Source organism: Chamaea fasciata, unplaced genomic scaffold (genome assembly GCF_029207755.1).
Source record: "Chamaea fasciata isolate MVZ Bird 193981 ecotype frontalis unplaced genomic scaffold, bChaFas1.0.hap1 SCAF_4, whole genome shotgun sequence".
NCBI classification, from domain to species: Eukaryota; Metazoa; Chordata; class Aves; order Passeriformes; family Sylviidae; genus Chamaea; species Chamaea fasciata.
The window spans coordinates 42784995-42809006 of record NW_027094089.1 but is presented as its reverse complement, the minus strand read 5'-3'; the positions used below and the strand labels follow the sequence as shown (position 1 = coordinate 42809006).

Here is a 24012-nt window from a genome sequence, read left to right as displayed (position 1 = left end):
AGCTGTCCTCAAGTTCTTTTCTGTCAAGCAATCAACATTTCTTGTAAGCAACAAACAGTGCTTGTGGCTTGTCAGTGTGACCAAATTGGAAAAGAATTGAAAATGTGAAGTACTGAAGCAGAGAAGATTAACCACACCAGCAACCTGTGTCAGAAAACCAAACACCTTTGCTATCGCTTCTTTCCTAGCCTCCTGCTCCTTCTCTCTGCTTTGTTCTCTCTACACTGCAGAACAAGCCACAGGTATTTTTGTGATGTGCAATGATTCATCTTTGAACTGAAGCACAAGACCAAAGCACTGACTCTGCAACATGTCCATCTGCCTTTTCTATGCTGATGTGCCACTGGAATAAATAGGATTGCTCACTTTGTAAATCGATGTGTTTGATGAATTGAGCCTTTTATTTGTGCGTGACATAATTTATGGGAGAATCATTTTAAGGCCGGGAAATTATGAAATCTTGAGACTTCAGTTCAAGCTGTCTGTCATCATTTGCAAAAAAAGAGAAAATCAGCTGTAGTAAAAGCTCAAATAAAATTATTGGAAAGAAATTAACAGAAATGCAAATGCTTTTTAAATTAATGCTTCCATTTTGAAATAGCTATTATAAACATTTGTGCTTGCTGTGGCTTGCAGTTAAATTTTAAAAATAGCACTTAAATATGCATGTTAATAACATCCAGAAGGCATTTCTTTCAAGCCTGTTTGGGCTGTTGAAGGCTTTAATTTAACCACAGCATTCATTTATGTCTAGCAGTTAGAATTTTCTTTTAAGCTCAAAGGAGCCGAGAGTTGTAACTATGATCTAATTGGTAAGGAATGAAGAATGTTTTTCATGTTTTATAGACAGCATGGATCCTGATCATTTTACTGCAGTAAATCATAGAATGTTCTACTCACTGTGTCTCCCTCTGGAAGTATGGGCCTATATCTCATTAAACTATAAAAATAACTTGCAGTGTTTGGCACTCCTCAAAAGTTATCCTGCCAAGGTATGTTATTTTTATATCATTAATGCATGCCAGAGAGCCAGTCCAGAGAAATTTAGGTTTTTTTACAGCCTAAAACTAAATTAATTTATAGCTACAGCCACATGTCAGAGGGGACACATAAGGAACCTAAACTGCTATACAAAACAATAATTTATTATTGATTTTCAGCTCCTTTTTAAAAGCTGCTGCAATTTATTGGCTTCTCAGTTCTTTCCTCTCTGGTACAAATGATCTAAACAATGCTAGCAATGAAGCAAAGCAGCTCCTGTGGGTATGGCAAATGACATAAAAATCAGGTATGCTTTACCTCTTTTTGGCTTAAGACAAATTGTCCGTCACTGAAATGAGAAAAAAAAATTACCAGAGGTAATTTTTTTTTGTTTTAAATTTTCTTTTTAAGATGTGTGTGATTGGGCAAGATATCACGTGAATTGCTAGCACTTCACACATTTTAAAAGCTATGCAATTGTCATTTGGTTGTACATTCTGTCTGAATTTAGCTGCAGTAAAGGCAGTACACTAAAAATGATAAATTACATATGCTTAATTCTATGGTAATACCTTGGGTTTGTGTTTAAAAAAAAATCTAAAAGTCAGATGTTACAGAATTGCTACTGCAGCCACTGGAGTCTAAATTGCCAACTCTTTGAAGCAAGAGTAGAGTGGATTGGAAAAGAAAAAAGCGACTCAAGAGCCGAGGTAGGAATGAGCACAACACTAGGAACACTCTTCAAGGAGCACAGCAATAAGATGAAAATAGTAATCTCTTTTCTCCAAGCAGCACAGTGATTAAGTGCAGATATCTTCTTTCAGAGCAAAATAGTCTACAAAATTGTTCTCATCTTAGGAGTATACAGGAGTACAGTAAAAAATATAGCAATAATTTTGAAAACACAGGCATTTGTTATTTCTTCTTTCTGTGAAGGAAAATAAAATTACTCTGTTGCTAGGAAATTTAGCTCAAGTTAGTTCTTCTGTCCAAGTTTTGTTGCCAGTGCCATAGTTTCTCCCCTGAACAGTCTTAGCTCCAAGGTCCTGGCCTGGCCTCTTGGCCACAGTCCTTCTAAGAGCAGGATTTTCTTCTCAGAGAGTGAATGGCCAGTATCCCAAGAGAGGAAGACAGGCAGATGTCACAGACTGACATGTGAAACCCTATTTGTTTTGCTCATTGGTGATTACTGACATGCACATCCTTCCTTGGATGCGCATGTTACAACTGGTCTCGTTCCCTTTGGAAATAATTCCCAGAGCTAAAGGACATGCATCTTTTCACCCCAAGGTCTGACCATAACTGATGAGGAACACAAGGGAAGGTCATCACCTTACGCCAGGCAGGAAGCCAGAGTCAAAGTAAGTAGTTCCATTCTCAGGTCATGAGTTTCAACAGGCAGGCTTCTGGTCCAGACTTCCATGCATATCCTTGCAAAACAAACCAAAGAAGATGAGAAGAGTGAACAGAAAATGACAAAAACTCTCTCATGTCTGCCAATACCATCTATCTTGCACACAGAAATGGAAAAGTTCTGAAATGGAAAGTAAACAATGATAAAATTATTACTTCACAAGAATATTTGTACCCATAAGGAGTAATGGAAACATGGAAGTAGAATCAGAGAGGGTGCTGAATGACAAAGATCCTGATTTATTAGATGTAATAGAATATGTCTGGAGTAGTTGCCTCCCTGTTAGGTTCATTAAATCTACATTTGGAAAAAAGTAGAAAAAGAAGCAGTATGGTCTAACAGTCACCCTACATATTCTAGAGAGCTTCTAGGATCACTGTGAGAAATCTTCCTTCAAAAAACAGAAGGACTAAGAATAAAGAAATAATCACATTTGCTACTCACCAAAGTAGCATGAGAACCACACGTAGGGCAATATGCAGGTTCCTCTTGCCTACCAGCTGCTATGCTACAGGACAAATTTCACTACCTGCCCTACTAGATGGAATACAAACTGGGAATCGAACCCTGCTCTGCTTCTCTCTCTGATCTGGCCTGTAACAGAGCATATGGAGAACTCTGTTCATAATTTTCTTTAATCTACAAAAAAAATCCCAACCAAAAAAATTAACCAACCAAATAAAAACAAACAGATAAATAAAAACCAAACAAAGCCCCAAGCAAGCAAAAACCAACTAAACAAACAGCAAAACTGGGCAACAGAGGAGAAAGGGGAACTACGGTGAGACAACAATTTTGTGGTATATAAGTAGCTGGATTTTCACTAATTGGTGTATGATTCAACTGTAAGGGAAGCTGATCAGAAATGTAACCCTTTGCTTACATACAGCTAGTAAGAAATTAGTCCAAACTTCAGGAATTTGCAGGGTAGAGAGGAAGAACATCATTAGGAAATATATTCAATCACTGTGCAGGGGTTCAAACAGTCTCTACAGTGTCTCATAGTTCAAAAAGAAGTTAAAAGTAGCATCCTCCACGGGGTAGCACTCAGGCAGCAGCTGACACACATTCACCACAGAGTCACAGATGTACATTTTCTCAAGATAGGTTTCAGACTGCTAACACAGCTTCTCTCATCCCAGAGATGTACAAAAAATACATCCTTAAATTGTCAAATTTGTGAAAATTTGTGAAAGTTTGAATCCAAGTATAAATAGATTTACAGGACTGGCACCCAACCACATATAAAATTTATAGATGACTGTAATTAGCTGAAGCACATAAGTACAAATGTGAGAAATGAGAAAGTATATATAAATTTTTAGAAACCTGATTAATGTTGTCTTAGCATTTTCAAAAATAACCATCAAATATGATCCCATATATTTATGGTTTACAAAACTGCAATTTACTCAAATTGGAAAGGGTAAAGGTACAGTATTCCATAAAAAATACACAGATGCTGCCACTCAAACATTTTCAGTGCTTTAACTCCAAAAGTATTTCATATTTTTTTAAGTTTATGTGTTTGTAACCTATCTGATAATTCAGTGTGAATGAGGCTGAAATAAGTCCTGTTCCAGCTGAGCTAAATGCCTGTTGAATTTTAATGAGACAAATTGTCTCTTTTAATGTGTTTTTATAAAAACTGATTATATTAAAGTATGCTGTAATTGAATTATATGTTAGGATGTTATTTAGAATTACTTGTTGTATTATTAGCCTTAGATTCCTGCATAAATACCACAAATTACAAATGTTTTAAATGACATCATTCAGAGTAGAAATAGGTAAATTACATAAAATTGGCTTTGTGTTATTTGAAAGTGAAAGTAGGGAATGTGTCATCTCACATGTGCAAACACAGATACACACACAATTTTTATTTTATATTTTTCCATTTGTTCCACATAGATGAACCTGATACTCAAGAAGCAAGGCCAAAGCCTTGGAAAGTTATCTCCATCAAAGATAAATTGTTATTTTTACATACATTATCATTGTTAACGATTGGTTTTTCACAGGTCCAAAATTCTCCCCAGTGGGCAGTACTCCGTCTTACTGAACTACCTACCCATAATTCAACCCAATTTCATGCAATTGTCTTTCTATACTTGTGAAAGTCCATTGCTGAACTGCAATGGAGACTCTTTTCCATAGCGTCCAGGGAGGCAGATGATTTTGTTGGCTGCTTCCATTCCATTCGTCTTCTACTAAATAAAGAAGGGATTGCCTTTTCCCTAATGCTGCCTACTTTCAGAAATCCAAACATCCATTCAGTGAAAAGCACTAAATTAGTACAAATACTTAAATGCCTGAGTAGAAAGCTATTCATTCCCATGAAAACTCAGAATCAGCCTTCACAACTCTAAGTACTGATAGCATTTTCAGCCACTGGACTACATCTCCAGAGGCCAAAATCTAATATTTAAGTGTTGTGAGAAAAATCCGTGGCCAGAGTGAAATTGAACAAATGTTCTTCAAGAAACTCACCTTTTCTTAATGGATGCATCCCAGATTACATAAAAATGAATAAGAAAATGAGGCTGTTTAAGATCTCCTTTTATTTTTTTAATATTCAAAATAGCATTTAATTCACTGCAGAAAAGAGAATTATTCCAGCTCAGGTCATTTTGAGGCTTTTAAGCAACCATTATTAGCCACTGCCACAGAATGAACAGTCTGAATGGATTTATTCATATTTCCAAGTTATTCAATTCTGCTTTAACATACTGGTTTGACATGGAAAATTTTGATCAATGGCAATAGAGGAAAGCAAATTAGTTGCAGGAACTGATTCAAAATGCTAATACTTTTTCTAAACATTAGATGAGCTCTTTTTCTAGATCTACATCTACAAGTCTCATGGAGAATCAAGACAAGATAACTGAATATTGTCTTGCACAAATAATCTGTAAAATATTTGAAGCTTTTGACCCTTATTCAGTCATTTGCCATAAAAGATCTAATTAAAAATGATATATGCTCTCGTATTTCCATTTACACATGGAAATTGTCTGCACTACTACACTGGATGCAGGAGTGTAGACAAAAATTCTTCTTGTCAAGGATAGTTACACTAAAAGATTGCAAAGACTAAATCCATGTTACTGCACAAACAATTAAAAAATTAAAGCAACAACTTATCAAGTGCAAAATAAATTTGCTTCTTTGTGAGTGTATCCATGGACAGTACAAAAATAAAAAGACTTTCTTAATGGAAGTTGTAAGCATTGGGTTCATTTCAACATTTTCTGGAGAAGGCTGTGCTTTAGTGTTCCAGCAGTGCTGTTTTCCAGCAAGAGCTGATGCATTACAGCTTCTAGCAGGTCCTGGAAACTCAGAACAGGATTTTACTACTTCCTCCACGCCACATTCAGCAGGGAATAAAAAGATTTCATTCTGAAGTAAAACAAATCACATGGCATTTCTGTAAATTTAGCCAAGCAAGATGATTATAGATGCATAGTCAATATTCAGGTTTTTCGGTGGAAGACAGTATTTCTATAGAAGCCTTAACATGTATTTGATATCAGAACATCTGTACCTGGTCACTAGAAGAAACAAATAAGTAATGCTTTCTTGTATATGCATAGATCTATCAACAATATGTATTCATTTTTCCATATAGCATATCAATAAGTAACAGATTCAATCACACTCTGCTCATTTCCTCTCTTTTGTGTCAGAACAGTGACATTAATTTTAAGGAAATACACCTAATTTTTCTGCCACTGAAATAGCTATTCTGTCCCATGACATGAAATGAACAAGTGACCTACATCTTTAGCACTGCCTGTAAGGCAATTACTTTCCAAAAAGGTGGCTAAATGGATAGGCAGTGCAGGAGATTCAATCAGCTGACTGAGGGCCTGCTGGCTGACATTGCAAAATCAAGTGCCCCTCATTGAAATTCCCTGCCTGCAGTCCCTTTGCATTTATAACTGTGGGAAATCAGCTCTGCCACCTGAGCTGGCCTCAGCTGCCATGGCGTCACATGAAGATAGATGTGATCACTTACAGAGGTACAATAGGGAGCACTCTTCTGATCTGCTTTCATCTCGCTCCCTGATCTCAGATCAAAGCAGGGAGGCAAGCAGAGCAAGGGCATGTCTACATGGGGACATTACATCAATCTAGTTTGTTCACTCTAAGTGCACCAATTTAAATACATCTCATTGAAAGGCTTATGCCCTGGTTTGTCCGGACAGCTTAAAATATTTTCCTTATTAATCATAACACCCAAATGGCTCTGTACTTGTCTGAATCAACTGCCCCAACTTCCCAGCCAATATTTCATGTCTCAGTGTTTGCAACTGTGATTTTTTTTGCTATGCTGTAGGAGGCCTATTTGAAATTAAAGAAATTTGTGGGCCGGGGGGGAGAAAAACAAGTCAAATGAATGCACTCCTTGAAAACTTTCCTGGTGTCCATTAACATCATCAAAAGCATTACTCATCTGCTGACATGCAACATCAATGTCCCATTGCTAAACACAGTAATTATTGTAATATGAGCTGAGCAGCACATACATATTTGCCATAGCTCCACTGGGCAGAATTTCCCTTTTGGCAGAAACAAGTGACTGCCAGTACAATTTCAGGAGTATGTGTATCTGCTTTCCTAGTGGGAAAAAAAAATGAGTGGAGGTCATCTGTGCAGCGAACACAAGGAGCTGCAGTTTCACATCACTGTGGAGCTTTACTTCAGATCACAGGATCACTGTTCTCCCAGGGGTAGAAGTCCCACACCTACAGCCATGCATGAGTTAATGCCTTTGATGCTGGTAGATCGGCTGACAGGAGTCCTGTTCTGGAGCTTTTCCAGGTCACCTGGAGAGTGTTGTCCTGTCTGAGGTCATCATGTTGTCCCTTTAGATCCAGTCTTTCTCTTCTGCTACTTATAGGTCTGACAGACCACAAGGGAGGACTCAGAGGCCAGAAATAGGTGTTCCAGAGATTTACCTGATCCTAAAAGATTTAGAAATACAACTCTGCCTGAACACAGGAAAGCAAATTACAAAAACATTTGGCAACTTAAATGAAATTTTTTTCTCCTGCCATACCAGATTGGCAGTTGCTGCAAATTTTTTTTTTTTTTAGCATATGGGAATCCAAGAGAAGTCAATTTCATTATGAGTGTTCTAATCACATTCAGCACATCTGAAACCTGTCTCTGAAAATTAAGGAGTTTAAGGACAGAATAATGAGCTGTCACTACAAGAAAACTCTAGGAGAAACTTAAAGTATGAGTTTTAAGGTGAAGTGATTTTTTTTCATGTCTGCTAATGAACATTCCAAAATAAATACAAAAAAGGAGCCATACAATTTTCTAATAAGATCAATATATTTCTTTAAAATATTGCATTTTCCTACAGGCTTTGGAAATGCATCATCTCAACTACTTAATGCGTATGAGGTTTTTAAATAAAAATAACTCAGTCTGCTGACTGACCAGGAGAGCAACAAGTTTCTGATATCTGCTGCTGAAAACACACACTTCAGTCTCTGAAACTTCCTGGTTGCCTTTGGAAATCCACAGGAGCAGAAATAATTGTACACCATCCATGGTATAAGCCCAAATATAGCAGCTATCAAATTCAAGACACTTACTAGCACAGATTTATTTTCTCTTTCCCATTTAATAGCTTCAAACCTGTTCTCCATGGATAATGAGTGACATTAAATGGCACAACAATTACAGCTACTGGTCTCTCCAATGTCAACCTGCCTCCAATATCTGTCTACAGTTCTGAGTGTGAACAATAGTTGGTCTGCACCTGGACAGGTACAAAATTATTTCCAGACAGTCAGTAATGAAAATATTCTTATTGGATACTACCAACTACTTGAGACAGCAAGTGTCCCTAAGTGCACATTTAAATAAAAGTCATTATAAGCTTTAATATATGTATTTATGTTTCCATAACATACCGTAAAAAGAATTTGTGATATTTTCAGGGACAAATCAAGTGGCTAGAGAAAACATTTATTACATTGTATTTTTGATAATAGACAAACAACCTGAGACAAAAAAAAAAAAAAAAAAAAAAAAAGAAAAAAAAAAAGCTGAAAAGTTATATATTATTAAAACAGCCAATTGTCATATGTTATATGCATTATAACTCTTTTAAATTTAGAATTAAGTCAAGGAAAGCATTACCAGAAAGGAATGTTTTCACAATAAAAGTTGCACTGCCAACTTAGGGTTAATTATACTTACTATACTTTCAATACAAATCTTTGTCTTTTTAATACTTAGATGTTGATATAATGGTCCCAAAAGAACTTTAATCTTCAACTCTTAACAATATCTGCAAGCCAAATAGTACATAAATAAACAAACAAAACTAGTCATTTTGATTTTTGAAACTTGCATGCCAGGAATCACTTGAATTTCTACTACAAGTTGGAACATGATCACTTGTACATGCAAAAGTGCACTTACAGAGTGCATCAAAATGTAAAGATGTCATGCAGGTAGCAACAGGCATATGAGAATTGCCTGAATAAAAGTATAAAAATCAAAATTCTATCAAATTTTTGATTGGGTTAGCCAGTATTAGGTTATTGGATATAATATTGTCTGACATATACTAAGCCTACATTAAAGACTTCACTAGTAAAAAGTGGTATTGTGGAAAATGGGGAGAATAGGAAAGGGAACAGACAGAAAGACAAAAATTTTTGAAGAGCTGCAATGGGTTTTTATACGTGCAAGAAAGAATGTTAGTATCACTTAGCAATTTACTCCTCTCAGTTGTTCTGACAGTATATGGAGAAGCTATATAAAGCATTTTTCAGTCCTATTCAGAGCTCCCTAGGTAATCTTTGTTGCATATAAATAACATTATTACAGCTTCTAAACAGAGAACAAAAATTTCTGGTCAATAGAATATTATATTACGCAACATATACAGGCACTAAAGAGCAGGGAAACCTTTCTCAGAGTAAACTAGCAATTATTCTCCATTAACATCTTCAAATGACTTGGGTGTAGTTCATCTTCACATGGCTATGGACCACAGTCATGTAATTTATCTTGTCAAAACTTTTCCTTTCCCACTGTCACAAAAGCAAGGAAACCTAGGTTAGGAGTAGTTCAAAAGCAAACTTACCTATGAGAAAAATTCTTGTGAAAGCAAGAAGGTGGGTTCCATACTGAAAAATAAAATAGCATAAATAATCCAAACCAAATAACCCAAATAGATTGCTTCTCTCAAAACACAGAACCATCCCCCAGTGGTCACTGCCTTAGAAAGAACAACAGAATGAACTGAATGCATAAAAGTGGACATGGTATTCTAACACATAGACATAGACATTTTGTGCAATCACCATAAAAGTTATGCAGTTGGCTTTTTATGAAGTTTCAATGGAAGAAAAAAGTAGAATCCTCAAGGGAAATGGTAGATAGGCATAGATAGCCACAGATATGCTTTACTACACCATATAATAATCAAACTGAGTTAACTCAGACTAATTTCATTGACAGAGATACATAATCTATTTTCAGAACACCTGTGTAGAACCTTCACCTTCTGCATGTGGCAAGCAGTATCTTCTGGGATATGTTTCTATCTTAATATTTGGCAAGCATACAAAAAAATCGCATGCATAGCACTTGCTGATGCCACTTGCTAGAATGTATTTAGTAATTTTTTTTTACTTGTGATTTTGTGACCTTGAGATTGAAATAGCCAATTAGAGTAGCCCTGACACATAATATGGAAGTGATTTCATGTCACTAAAATTCCTCAGAAAGAGCCTACTTTCAATTCCTTCAGGGACTGAAGTTCCTTAGGTAGCTATTACTTTGAAGTTACAACTTACATGGAATTAGTAAACTGTTCATATTAAAGAAAAAAGTATGATAAAAAGAAGATACTAATTATAATGATTTGTTAGCCTTTCATTTTCCAAATGTGTGAGATGACTTGGAAATAACTCTTAGTCTTTTTAAATTACCTCACAGCCACAGCTTTGTTCAAGTTTGTTCAAGTTAATATTTTTCTGCATTACCACAATTAGGCCAAACACCCATCACAGCTAGTTTATGGGTCATTGCTGGTCTCTCACATTTCTAAAAACCAGTCAGATTTCTACTTCCTGTCAGGGCAAACTTTAGAATCTGAACAAAATGACAAATTAACTAATTTGAAAAAAAAAAATTAAAAGCATTTTCTGGCCTTGTGAATTTTTTTTTTTACTAAGCATAGAATATCCATTTGTTCAGTATCAGTCATAATTGTTATAGCAAAATGGATACAATAAATGTCTTGGATGCAATGATATATTACAGTCATACAAAACTATACCAATATTCTAAACTCATCAAAATACCCCAGATTTATTTTCTTTAATTGGCATTAATTTTTCAAACATTTGCAAGTAGAGAGAAGTTACCCAAGTCTGACTTTGAAAATGTTCACTCAGTGTATACTACAGTAGCAACAAGTAGAATGGTAAGAATAGAAGGTCCTGTAAAGATATTTTTGTAGTTTTGGGTTTTTAACAAATTTCCTCCATATATTGAAAGAAAAATAAAAAAATTTTTGCTGAGAATTAAATTTGGAATGGAGGCCTGTCACTGTTGCACATTCTCCTTTAACTTAAGTAAATCAAAAGCATCATTCCTTCATTAAAAACCTCAGGTCAGGTTTCTCTTTGTTGAGAAGCCCCACAGGCAGGCACTGAACAGGATATTTCGAAGTCCTTTCACTATTATTCCTAAAACCTCATAGGAATTTATTTCTTGTCGATTAATGTGTTTATGCAGTTCCATATTTTAGAATGAAATAATCATGAGAAAATTTTGCTAATTATTTTAATAGTAACCAATACATTGCTAAAAACTTACATGTTTTGGTCCCAGGAGTGGAAAAAGTAATTTTCAACAGGATAAAAAGTATGCTCTAATTTACATAGTAATGAAAAATTGTGACTATATAGGGGGAAAGGCTGAGGAATATTTATATAATTTCATGACATACCTTCAACTTGATAGAGATGGATTACCTCAATTAAGACACATCTTTTTGAAACATTCCTACTGCAAGGGGAGCCTGGTGGCACTGTCACAGATTGTGTTACAAATCCTTTTACTGGAAAAGTGAGCAGTCTTTGGTTTACACAAAAAAAATATCAGATCACTGTGGTTTTTTTAAAATTCACATTTTTTGGGAAAAGCCTGGTAGTTTTCTGTGCATTTTAGTCCCCTGGCTGAGCCTATATCCCCAGCACAATTGCTTTATTGGAACTCATCAGTCAGTTTTTGATGACCTCTGCTAAAGGAAAAGCAAGCACACTACACAAACTAATTCTGGTACAACAGCATCCAGTCTCAGCAGCACTAATTTTTACAGCAAGGGCAAAAGCTGCCATGCCCCAGCTTCTACTACCATTTACAGAAACATAATCACAAAAAGGCAAAAGTGCATAACATATGTTAAGGTATTCATATGTAATTTCTATTCGAATTTATATTTTTTCCCTGTTAAATGGGATCTGAGACTCTGTTCAAATACAGCAGCAGTGTAATTTTTATTATTTTTCTGGGAGAAAAAGAAGCTATTGCTTCCTATCCACAGAAAAACATCTCAAATAAATCAGATCTGGAGTAAATGTATCTCCCACAGATATCTCCACACTAAATTCTTTAGTGACAAGATTGCTAGTATGAGTTACATGTCCAACATTAAAGAGCGAGAAAAAAGTGGTAAGTGGCAAAGTAGCATCATTTGCACTGATATAGTAGGACCACAAGGACAGCTGTAATATACAGAAAGACAGGATATATTGGGACATAAAGTAGCAAATATGAATGCTGAAACTCTTTGGTGGCTTTTTTTCTTATCATTATACTCACGCACCTCTTCCAACAACCCCTAAAACCCATATCTGGAAGACGACAAAAAGAAATCCAAGGTATTCTTCAAAAACACTCATCATTTTCTTTAAAACCATTTGCTGTTTAGGTGGGTGCATTTGGTTTACACAGCAAAGTTTTTGCAAGAAGGGTGGCTACAGGGGTGGCTTCTCTGGAATCTTCCCCCATGTCCAGCAGAGCCACTGCCCTGTGGCTCCTAGGTAGACCCACAGCTGGCCAAGGCTGAATTCAACAGCAAAGGGCAGTTGCATCTCTGCAATAATGTAGTTATGAAGGGCAAAAAGCTCTGTACATTGGCAATTGCAGCCAGAGAAGAACCAAGTGAAGACACGTGAGAGCAGCACCCCTCAGATGCCAAGGTCAAAGCAGAAGGAGGGGCAGGAGGTGCTCCATCCGATGTGAAGGTCATCCAGGGGCAACCATGACCCTGCAGCCCTTGGAGTTTCGCAAGGGAGCAGGTCAGTGCCTGAAGATGACTGTGTCCTCACAAGAAGCCTGCACTGGAGCAGGCTCCGGGCAGGACCTGTGGAGTGATGGAAAAAGGAGCCCATGTGGGAGCAGGTTTGTTGGCAGGACATGCAACCCTATGCAGGACCATCTCTGGTGCAGCATATTCCTGAAGGACTGCACCACATAGGAGGGAAGCCTGCAGGAAGGATCCAGGCTAAATGCTGGATCATAGAGGTCTGTCTCCTGTGGGAAGCACCCCACAGTGGGAAAGGGGAAGAGTATGAGGGGTAGTCCACCTGAGGAGGAAGGAGCAGAAGAGACAACATGTGTCCATCCAACAGCTTTCTTCTTCCTGTCCCACTGCACTGCTGAGGGGGAGAATGTAGAGAAAAGCAGAGTGAAATTAGGTGCAGAAAGAAGTGAGGGATGGGGAGATGTGTTCTTAAGGTTTGTTTTGATTTCCCATCCTACTCTGATTTGATTGAAAATAAATCAATTTTTTTTCCCCCAAGTTGAGTCGGCTTTGCCCATCATTGTAATTGCTGAGTGATTTCTCTCTCTCCTCATCTTGACCCATGACCTTTTATTTCTATCCTGGCCAGCTGTGGGGATAGATCAGATTTTGTAGGTGCCTGGAATCCAGTCAGAGTCAACCTTCCACCGTGAGCTTTCAGCTACACAAGAAGTAACTATTAACACTATTTTTGAAAGAGTAAAAAAATTTAAAATTTCGATGCTGTAGTGCAGCAATACTGCAGAAAGAGTACATTGAGGAGAATTGCATTTCCTTCCTGTTTAGAAAAACATCAAGCCTAGTTGTTAAATTCAAATTTCTAAAGTTACAATATAAGATATACACACCCTGCAAAGAGGGTCAGATCAGAGAATACTTTAGTAAACAGGCCATGTATAAGTCTGTGGGACAGGACTCCATGAGTTGCACTTATGAGTGCTGAGGGAGCTGCCAGATGCCATTGTGAGGCCACTTAAAATAACCTTTGATTAATCTAGCAATTGGGAGACTGGAAAAAAGCTGATGTAAGTCCTATCTGCAAAAATGGAAAGAAGGGATCTACAGTTCAGCCAGTTTCACCTTGATTCCTGTGAAGTCAGTGGAGCAGCTAACCCTGGAAACCATTTTTAGGAACTAGAAAGACAAGAAAATCATCAGTAGTCAGCATGGCTTCACCAAGGAGAAATTTAACAAATCTGATGGATTTCTACCGCAAAACAACTGGACTGATGAAAAAAGGGAGAGCAGTGGATATTGTCCACACAGACTTTAGTGAGGTCTTTCTCTCCTGTAAGATCTTTGCAGATAAAGCTGTTGAAGTATGGGATGGATGGCCAATTGGTGGAATACTGGCTAAAAAGTGGTGATCCACTGATCGTGAGGTCTACTTGCAATCAAATGATTCAAAGTGTACAGGAAGCATCAAATCTGGGTCTGATGCTCTTCACCATTGTCATTAATGGATGAAAAGGAAGAGTGCCCCCTCAGCAAATCTGAGAGGAATGCTTGATATGCCAGGGGGTCATGCTGACAACCAGAGAACACTCAACAGGGTGGAAAACTGGGAGGACAGGAGTGCCATGGAATTCAACAAGGAGAAATGCAAAGTCCCTGCACCTGGGGAGGAACTACCCCAGACATCAGTGTATTTGGCAGCCACCCAGCTGGAAAGCAGCTCAACAGAAAAGACATGGGCATCCTGAAGGACACCAAGTTGAACACGGACCAGCCCTGTGCCTTTACTGCGAGGAATAGGAATTGTACCCTGGGCTGCATTAGGGAGAGCATTGCTGGAGATTTGAGTGAGGTGAGACTGCCCTTTTATTCAGTACCACTAAGGCATAAGATGGAGTGATGTTCCCAGTGCTGGGCTTCCCACTACCAGACAGCCATGGACATGCTGGAAAGAGAAGCAAAGATGTTGGACAAGAGCATCTTCCCTATGAAGAAAAGCTAAGGTAGCAGAGTCTGTTCTGCCTAAGAGCAGGGTCAGAGGGAAGTCATCAATACACATATAAACTCCTGCAGGAACAGTGAAAGGACAGAGCCTAACCTTTTCCAGTGGCAGGACATGAAGCAATAGGCACACACTGAAACACAAGAGGTTCCCTCTGAACATCAAGAAACACTTTCACTCTTTCTTTGTAAGGTTGACCAAGCACTGGGTAAGATTGCTCATGGTGGATGGTGGAGTCTCCTAGCCTGAAGATTTTCAAAGGACATCTGGACATGGTCCAAAAAAAATGGTCTGGGGAAAATGTTTAGATGGATCCACTTGAGCCTCGGATTTGGACCAGATCGTCCCTTCCCCCGGTCCCTTCCAACCTCAATCATTGTTTTATTCCGTGATTCTTTTAGCTCACAAAGGAGGTAAATTTTTATTTACACTGATTCAAAATGTAACACTGTATCAAGTCCAGTTTCAAAATCACCTTGTTGGTCAGCAATGATAGATTTGGGGGTTGATTCTTTCCCTTGAAACCTTGTTCTTAAGTTTACCTAAACAAGTAAATTTTTTGTCAAAATACATTCCACTTGGACTCCATCTCTGACATTCACGTTCAAGTAACCCAGAGTGACAGATAAGGAGGGGTGTCCCCATGTCCCTTTTCCAGACAACAGAAATCAGTGTGGCCAGAGAAGCAAGCCAGACTGAGGCTGCTACTGTAGCTTATCCCCAGGAAGAGTTCTGCTCCCCAGAAAGTTCTGCTCCTCCTCACCATGCCAGCCTTACAAGAATGGGAAGCAGTAGCCCTGAAGGGCACTCCTAACTAGCCTGTGGTTGACCACTTACCCACAGCACTTTAAAAACATTTTCTATTAAAACATGATACGAGACCATTCCTTGAAAGGTTCTTTACCCCAGTAATGACCTGAAACTTGGTCCATGCCATTCAGCATGTAAAAAACTATACAGTTGCTAAGAGCTTGATTTTTACCTTATCTCAGAGCATCTGGGAAGATTCTTGCACTGAATTAGTTTATTTTGTGCTGCTTTTATTTGATAAGCCTGCCTACAGCCATCTTTTGAGCCAGGGAACTCCTTAAGGTATATCCATAAATGTCAGTGACCCATATGCAGCACACAAAAAGGCAAGATTTTTTAATTAGGAAAACTAACTAATATAGATGTAGTAGCAACAATTTTTTTCTGAGTCTATTTTTATTTTTTTTTTCTCAGGTAGCATATGATGACTGGTAATGTTTTTCACAAAATAATCTCTAGCTCAGAGAACGGTTCTGATTAACAGGTTAATATATGTACAATTTATTTTTAAACTAAGTTACCTTTTTTCCTTTACAAACACTATTCTGTATTAATCTTAGCACTAATGTCAACAAGGAAGAGAGCTTTCCCTGTTGTCCCTTGGCATTTAAGGCTGCATTCAATGCAGATAAGGTTTGTTTGGGAATGTACAGAGTTTGCTGAAGACAATCACTGGAGATAGAACCTTAATTTAACCTCAAGCCTGTAGTATTTCCCCTGGGACATGGATGACTGATAACACAGAAGAGGGTAAGGAAAGCACAAAATTATTGAGAAGTGGAAGCAGCAGATCCTGAGTGCTGAATTTCTTCCTCTAAATCATTGTTTGTGAGGATAGTCATGAATATCTGACTCAGACAGGAGACATTACGAGGCATCTTAAAATAGCAATCTTAAAATGTACCGACAACGGATGTCTTTGAAAGTCATTTCCAAGGCATAAAAAATACAGTTGTATTCATCTTATAATAAAATGTCATTAAAGGATCAAACTGCACTAGCTTAGAGTATCCTATGTACAAGGTAGGTCAGTAGTTGTTAATTTAATTTAAATAAGTCCTTAAGAGAGAACTTGATAGCATTTCCTACAGGAACATTAGAAAATGATGCTAATGAGCATTATTAATGCCTGCTTCTGTAAGAAAATAGATCATTAACTGGGGTTGTGTGTGATGTTTTCATGTGTTATAGTGCTAAATGGGCAACATGAAAAATTTGATAGCGTTTTGTTTTAAATAAAAAAGCTTTCTGCTCTCTAAACTTAAAATTAAGCTCTTCTATTAGGGTTAAAGGTTAAATAACCCTTTTCTTTCCTAATGATAAATTTAATTGTCTGAAGCCAAATTGAATACAAGCTGATTTATGTTTTCCTTTTTATGGGGATAAAAAATCCTTAGTAGGCATGGCTAGAAAATATTGCCCCAGCTTCAGAGTCTTTGCTTTCAGAACGGAAGAATTTCTTCACTTAAAATAGAACATCAGACAAAAGGTGTAAAGAAAAATGTCCTACGTACTACAAAAAAGGCCAAAAAGCCTGAAATTAATTGTGATGCAAAGTGTAGGTTTTCTTTTAATCATATCTTCTGAATCACAAAACAAAAGCAATTTTACTTCCTCCTATCAACATAAAGAATCCAAATCCCTGAACATAGCTCCCCTACAAAAAACCAAAACAAAACAAAGAAAAAAAAATCACAACAAAATAAACCTATTATGTGCAGTTAAAGAAGCATTTGCATTTCACTGTTAGAAGTAATTAGCTTTTATTTCCTGATAATAAAAAGCAAAATACCAAACCAATATCCTCAGTTGATACTTTAAAATATTTGCATAATTTTAGGGAAAACAGTAATAGCATTGTGATAAGACTTCTGGCTCAACAGAAGAGCAAGACAAAATGTAACCCCTTAAGACATCATTCTGCACTTCATATTGAGCAATGGCTAATGAAATCCTAAGAGGGTTTGTTACATAAACCAGTGGACTGAAGAAACCTTTAACATGTAGCAAACAGAGTTAATTAAACTGTTATGGGTATCCTATCCATCATCTCACTAGATCACTCTATTCTAAACCTATTTACATTTTGCAACTGAAAAAGTGCACTTAGTGTGGTTGATAAACCATGTTTACTGTCCTTATTGACTTGACATTTGTGCATAACCTTTATGCTTTAATTATCTAACAGCATTTCCTGTATCTTTCTTTGCTACAGAAAGTATTTGATTTCCAAGCAGTTAGACATATCTGAAAATTAGCAGACAGTAAAATGTTCCCTTCAACAAATTAATCAGTTTGAGAAAGCACTGGTTCATCACTGCATTGAATTTGCTGAAAAGGTTGCTTTATTGAATCTCATTTCAGCCTGTTTTAGCACCTTGGTGTAATCAAAGTGCATTTCAACTCTGCTTATATTTCACTCAGAGGATAAACTGCTTGTAAGGAGCTTCCTTTCTTGTGGTAATTTGGAAACCTAAATGCAACATAACAGAATTTAAACCTAAGGTTAACAGCTGGCTGCATTTGTAAGCATCAGCAGAGGGAATGAGATCAAATATTTTCTAATATAGACAGAGTTAAGAAAAAGAAGAAAGATTGTTACTGCAATATAATTTTGCCTTCTATTCTGAATCTTTAATAAGAAGATAATTTTTTTATTTCCTGGTCGAGACAGTTCCAAATTAAAATTCGCTTTTAATACATTTTGTCTGCTAAATCAGTTTATGATATTTTTAAACTTTTTAAACTTTTATCCATTACAATTTTAGCACTTATGTCTGCCAAAAGTCTTCATATTCCAACAGTCATTAAAAATGTCTGTAGTCAACTTACAAAAAACATGCCCATTTCTTTGGTTTTGGACATATTTTTCAGAAAGAAAATGTAGCAGTACAAATTCAGTAGTCAAAATTTTTGTCTGTTTCTCATTTATGATAGAATATATTGCAATTCTGTCTTATCCATGAAATTAGATGGGTGGCCCGAGATCAAATTCTGGAGCTCACATTTGTCAAAGGCAGTATTTTATCTTATCCTGCGTAAACAGATCACCACATTGTGAAAGGGGCCTAAGGCATCTGAGAGAACGTTGTCCCACTGTAGGCACTGTGTGAAAGTGCTATTCCATTACAATCCCTCATAACAACCTCCAAAATATGCTAAAGGCAGGAGTCATATTTTACTATAAGACTGCAGAGCAAACCCTGTGAAACTCATCAATGATAACTTTCAATTTACCTGGATATCAGTCACAGTTTAAATAGCTTCTCCCCTTCTCAAGATTATCAAATGTCATTACAAAGAAGGGGTGTAATTTATGCTTCAGAGAGGGGTAGGAACAGAATGACAAATATTTGTCTCAAAGCTTTTGCCAAGCTTCAGATCTTACACTGTACCTCTAAACAGCACAACCCAACTCTTCCAGTGAGAAGAGCTATAGGGTTACACCCTGTACACAACTTGTGGCTCACAGGCATCTGAAAATGTGATGCCATGATTTAGGCAGAGTAGCAGTAGTGTATTTTATCTGGTGTCACTGGAGGTGTTTTTACAGAGCAATTTTACTACAAATTATTTATAAACTAGAGCAAAAGATGGAATTATTTCTTTCAGATGGAAGGGAAAGGATGTAATCTGTTTCTTTTATTCACATTTTCACACTTTGCAAGAAAGAAACAATGGGAGGCACACAGCTATTCTATATGGCATGTTAAGTAAAAGCTGAACAAGAACCTAGAGTTAAGATGGAAGAAATTAGTCACTATTTTTGGACAGCAATCCAAAATTCATCTTGGCTGGTTCATCTTTTTATTTCTCACTGCAATGGTACTTAGTCATCAGTTGTCATCCAAAGAGTTCTTTCTGGTCAGAATACATTTATCTCATTCAACTAGATTATGTCCTTCTTTCAAATCTATACTTTTAGTAATTTTTATCACCTTTTACCGCAACTTTAAACAATACCCTCAATGTCTAAAGGAACTTCATATTGCATCAGAGTATCAGATTCCAGATTCAGCCCTAAAGTTCATGTCTAGGCAAAATTCTCCATGCCCACCAAACAATTTCATAGATTTCAGGGAGATTTTGGCATGAACATGGTTTCACAAAGAACAGCACTTGGTAGAAATAAAAAAAAAAAACAACCTCTTTTTGCCCTGGTAAAACGCAAATTTCTTGATAGCTCAGAAATAACTTATTTGGACATCTTGCTATAATTTAAGAGTGTGTACACACACACACAGGTATTTCACAGACTATGCTTTTGTTTCCAACGATGCTTTTGTTTCCAACATAGGGTATAATACTATACACCACAGTGTAAGTTAAAAATTTAAAAAATATATATTTTTCTCTTAGCTAATTCTTAAATGGAAATATCTGAATACCCGTCTCTGTTGTAGTGGAGTGTTTAAAGCAATAGCCTGTCTTGCAGCAGGGCAGATCTCAGCTGCATTGCTTGGTGGCTGTGACATACATCTTGTGTATGGAAACTCCTGATTTGGAAACCTTTTGTTTGTGTTGGCCCCTAAAAACAAGCCTATAATGCAGACTTCAATTTTCCTCCTTATTAATGATTTGAAGATGTTTCCTTTCCATATCCCATTATTTTGCTAGAGGTGCCATTCAGAATTATTTTTTGATAAATTCAGCCTGGTGCCTCTGTGACTACTGCATAGGTGCAGTAGTTTTAAATATTTATGTTGTGCTGGTGGTGATAATTATTATTCCAATTCAGTATAGCTTTAATGCATTTAAATGTCAGTGTTTCTCAGTTTAATTCATCATACATACATTCAGATGCTTGTATATATATATATATATATATATATATATATATATATAGTATGCATCTCCAAGGACCTAAAAAGACCTGTTCATATTTTAGCAGCTGTGAGAAAGTGAGGACATATTTCCTTTACATTCCTAAGGGTAAACATTAATTAGGTGCTTGACACACATTAATGATTACAAAACCTCTTTGTAAAATCATCCATCAAAATTCTTTTATCACAATGCCAGCTCAAAGAACTATGTCATTGTACCATGTTATCTCTGATGGCAAAGTTAAAAACTATGTGATAAAATAAAATCCATTGTATTAAATCTCAGTCTTTTTCCATGGGAAAAAATGTTAGTTTGCTGTGATAGCTACTATGCCTCTGAATACAAGAATGTCATGCCTTATTTTCTGTTTGTATGCATTTGTTAGAAAGCCTCTATGCAGTTCCTCATAAACTCAGTTGCCTTCTTAGGTTTAACCATTGCAGCAAAACAAAATGTTCAAAAAAAGGACTTGAACATTTTCTACAAAATATTAAAGACATTCCGAGGGCTATCACAAAAAGGAAAGAAAAAAAAAAAAGGAAAGAAAAAAAAAAAAATAAGGCAGCTCCTTTTTGAAAACATGACTAGAATGCGTTTAACCTTGGCTTTCCAAGAGGTTCTATTTGCATTGTTTCCTTAAGCAAACCACAGAAGAAGGAACTTTGAGTTCCCAAGAGGGAACAAATGATTTCCAAGGTCAGGCATATGCACAAAAGAAACAACAGCTTCTCACTCTGTGTTCTGTTACAGCATCTCTCCTTATGCTACCTGTGACACTGCCTCTGTTTGGTCCCTTGAAGGGTTATGAACATGGAATGGGTCCAGTGTTGTCCAAAACACGAGACTGAAGCTGCCACTTCTCAGTACACAGCTAACAGTTCAGAGAATCCCTCTATTGATTTTCTTGGTGTGACTCCAACCCAGCTGTTTTCTCAGCCTAATGCTGCATCTCCAGAATGTGTAATAGTAATTGACCAGAACAGTGTCAGGACTAATTAATGTACTCTCATTATTGGTGAGAGTGCTGGTTTTCAAATAATGTCCTAGCTGTTATTTATGGCTTTTAATTAAGGTACAATCTTATCTAAATGATCGGTGTGTTGTAAAATAGAAGAGTCAAACTACATAGCTACAATAAGACAAACATAACATGCACAACCACATTTGCACGGAACACTTAGACAGTTTGCAAGTCATGAGAAATTTGGGAAATTAATAAGGTTTTTTAGCTTTTACAAGGCATGTGAAAGCATTCTATGCCTTCTAAATGGATTTACTCTAACTGCCTAATTCATTATGCTAAAACCATGAAGCAATTTCCTATTCAAAGCCCAACTCACAGGCTCTCTGTTGTCAAGTATTTGAATTTCAGATTAGAAATGTGTTCATTTGGATAGCATGAAAGGAAAGCTTTGTTGTCAGCTTTGCTTTATATTCTGCCAATAGCCAAATCCCTCTTCAACAGTCACCAGCAAAATACCAGACCTCCACTCTGGTCTCCAATATCTTGAAACAAGCACAAATGCTTTTGGCCTTTATGGCCTAAACACTGGTTTGAGGTTTGCTGTTCTCCCCTCTCTCTTAATATTTTTCTGGAGATTATTTATGACAGATAATATCAGCAGATATGTAGATTGCAGTGAGGTTTTCTCATCCCCACAGAAGGGAAGGGGAGGGAGGGTGAAAGCATTTCCACAGTGGGAAGAAGAGCAAAGACATTTGGTTCTCTTAGGAACTCTGTAGTTTGTTATGGAACAGCAAGCTGAAGTGGCTGCAGCCCTTTTACCCCCATAGCATGTTTGCAGCTATGATCTACACTGAATTTTAACTATGTTGCTGCTTGCTTGTTAGCAGCTATTGCTTTGCTGGCTTGAAAAATATACAGGCAGCAGTCAAAATCAGGGGCTGCATTTCATGCAGAGTGTAACAAAGTTATCTTATACAGCCTGTAGGACAAAAAACCCCAAACATTCACATCTTTGGTTAGTAGTGTAGAAATCAAGGAATTCCAACCACATTTCTCACAGGAAAGAGCTTTTCAGAGCTCTTCCATTACTGTAAGCTGTTTCTGACAGGTTTAGGGTTTACACTGTGGAAGGACAAGCCCAGCACGTCCTTCTATTAATTAAAAACAAACATTTACACAGGGAATGTTGTAACCTAAACATAAACTTTAATGGTTTTAACATAGCTGGAAGCAAGAATAATTACTAGCAGCTATAGAAGACATTGAGATATTTGTAATCCCTTTACTTCTGAATACAATAACCTCTATGTAGTCATAATAAGCTCTTCAGTATAGGAAATAGTAATAGAAGAACTCTCTCCTGATACTGAGGCTGTGCAAATAATTGATTTCTTAGCCTAACAGATGAAGGACTAAAAGAGGTGGGGGGAGGGAAGATTTGATCCAACCTTAATTTAAATGATTTAAATGTTCTTCCTTTTCTTCTTTCTTTCTTTCTTTCTTTCTTTCTTTCTTTCTTTCTTTCTTTCTTTCTTTCTTTCTTTCTTTCTTTCTTTCTTTCTTTCTTTCTTTCTTTTCTTTCTTTTACTCGTGTTAATGAAAGAAAGCAGAGCTACAAAGCATTTAATCCAGCTTAAAAAGTCCTGCAGGATGCTGAATGAAACATGTCAGGGAGCAAAAGGAGGAGTGACCCAAGGGACTGGTAGTGGCCCCTTCCCTTCTCACGTGATTTGTGGGATGTCCCATTATATGCCTGCCCTGCAGTGCCAGCAACATGTCAGAGGATGAGGCTACCTCTAGCCACATCACACTGTGCTAAAGCACATGGGTCCCTCAGGAATCAAGCACACATCCTTTCCTCCCTAATTCTTTATGTAAAATTCTGCATGGCAAACAAGCTATGGGAGACCCAGGTCCCCATCTTCACCACCAGGAAGATGCCTGGGTCAAAGCTTTCCTCCTTGTATAAACCAGTCCAGCAACTAGAGGTGAGGGCCCTGATTACCAGTTTAGAGACACCTGACTGTTTAGTTTTTTATACAAAAGTGGCACAGACCCCAAAAAGCTCCAACACCGTGAGGCTGCTGGGGAGTTCATCTCAGTTCATTGAAAGTGGGAGGTCTCTGTTGAAATCCCTGTCCAAAACTGGGCACAAAGCAGGTTTCTGTTTCCACTTCTGGCTCCTGGGTGAGTGAGCATCAGCTATTTCACCCAGCTCTAAATGACACATTGTTCCAACATGTGTTTCCAAGTGTTAAAAGTGGAGACAAATGAAGTCATGCGGCTGTGCTCATTGATAAGGTTCCTGGCACTCTGCTTCGTGGTTAGCAGAAATGAGCCTAAAAACCAACAGAATTCAAATTCTCTAATTCAAGAATTCTCTTGCACTTCAATTGTGTATATTTTACAATATTTAAATGCAAATAACATTCAGGTCAGGTTTCTGACAGGTTGCTAAATACCCTCTAGTTCTCATAGAATTTGTTTCCTTAATGTTGGATTATAAGAAGAGAATTAGAAAGCATTAGTATACATTATATAAAAGTTAAATATGAATGGTAAGAATTCAGGTCCATACTATTTTAAGTTAACGATGACAGAAAATTATTACACTGCAAACAACATACTAAAGATCACTTTTTTTTTTTTTTTACCCTGAAGCACAACAATTTTACTCCATGAACAAGCTGTTTTTCTACAGTGCT

The 24012-nt window shown here is 37.1% G+C and overlaps 1 long non-coding RNA gene across 1 annotated transcript; it reads right to left on the bottom strand.

The window, feature by feature from the left end:
- Positions 1–7139: 7139 nt before the first annotated feature.
- Positions 7140–23550, bottom strand: LOC136288887 (uncharacterized). Its single transcript, XR_010720628.1, has 3 exons — positions 22756–23550; positions 9513–9555; positions 7140–7365 (listed from the first exon to the last, which is right to left on the bottom strand). It is a non-coding gene; the product is annotated as an uncharacterized lncRNA (long non-coding RNA).
- Positions 23551–24012: the final 462 nt, after the last annotated feature.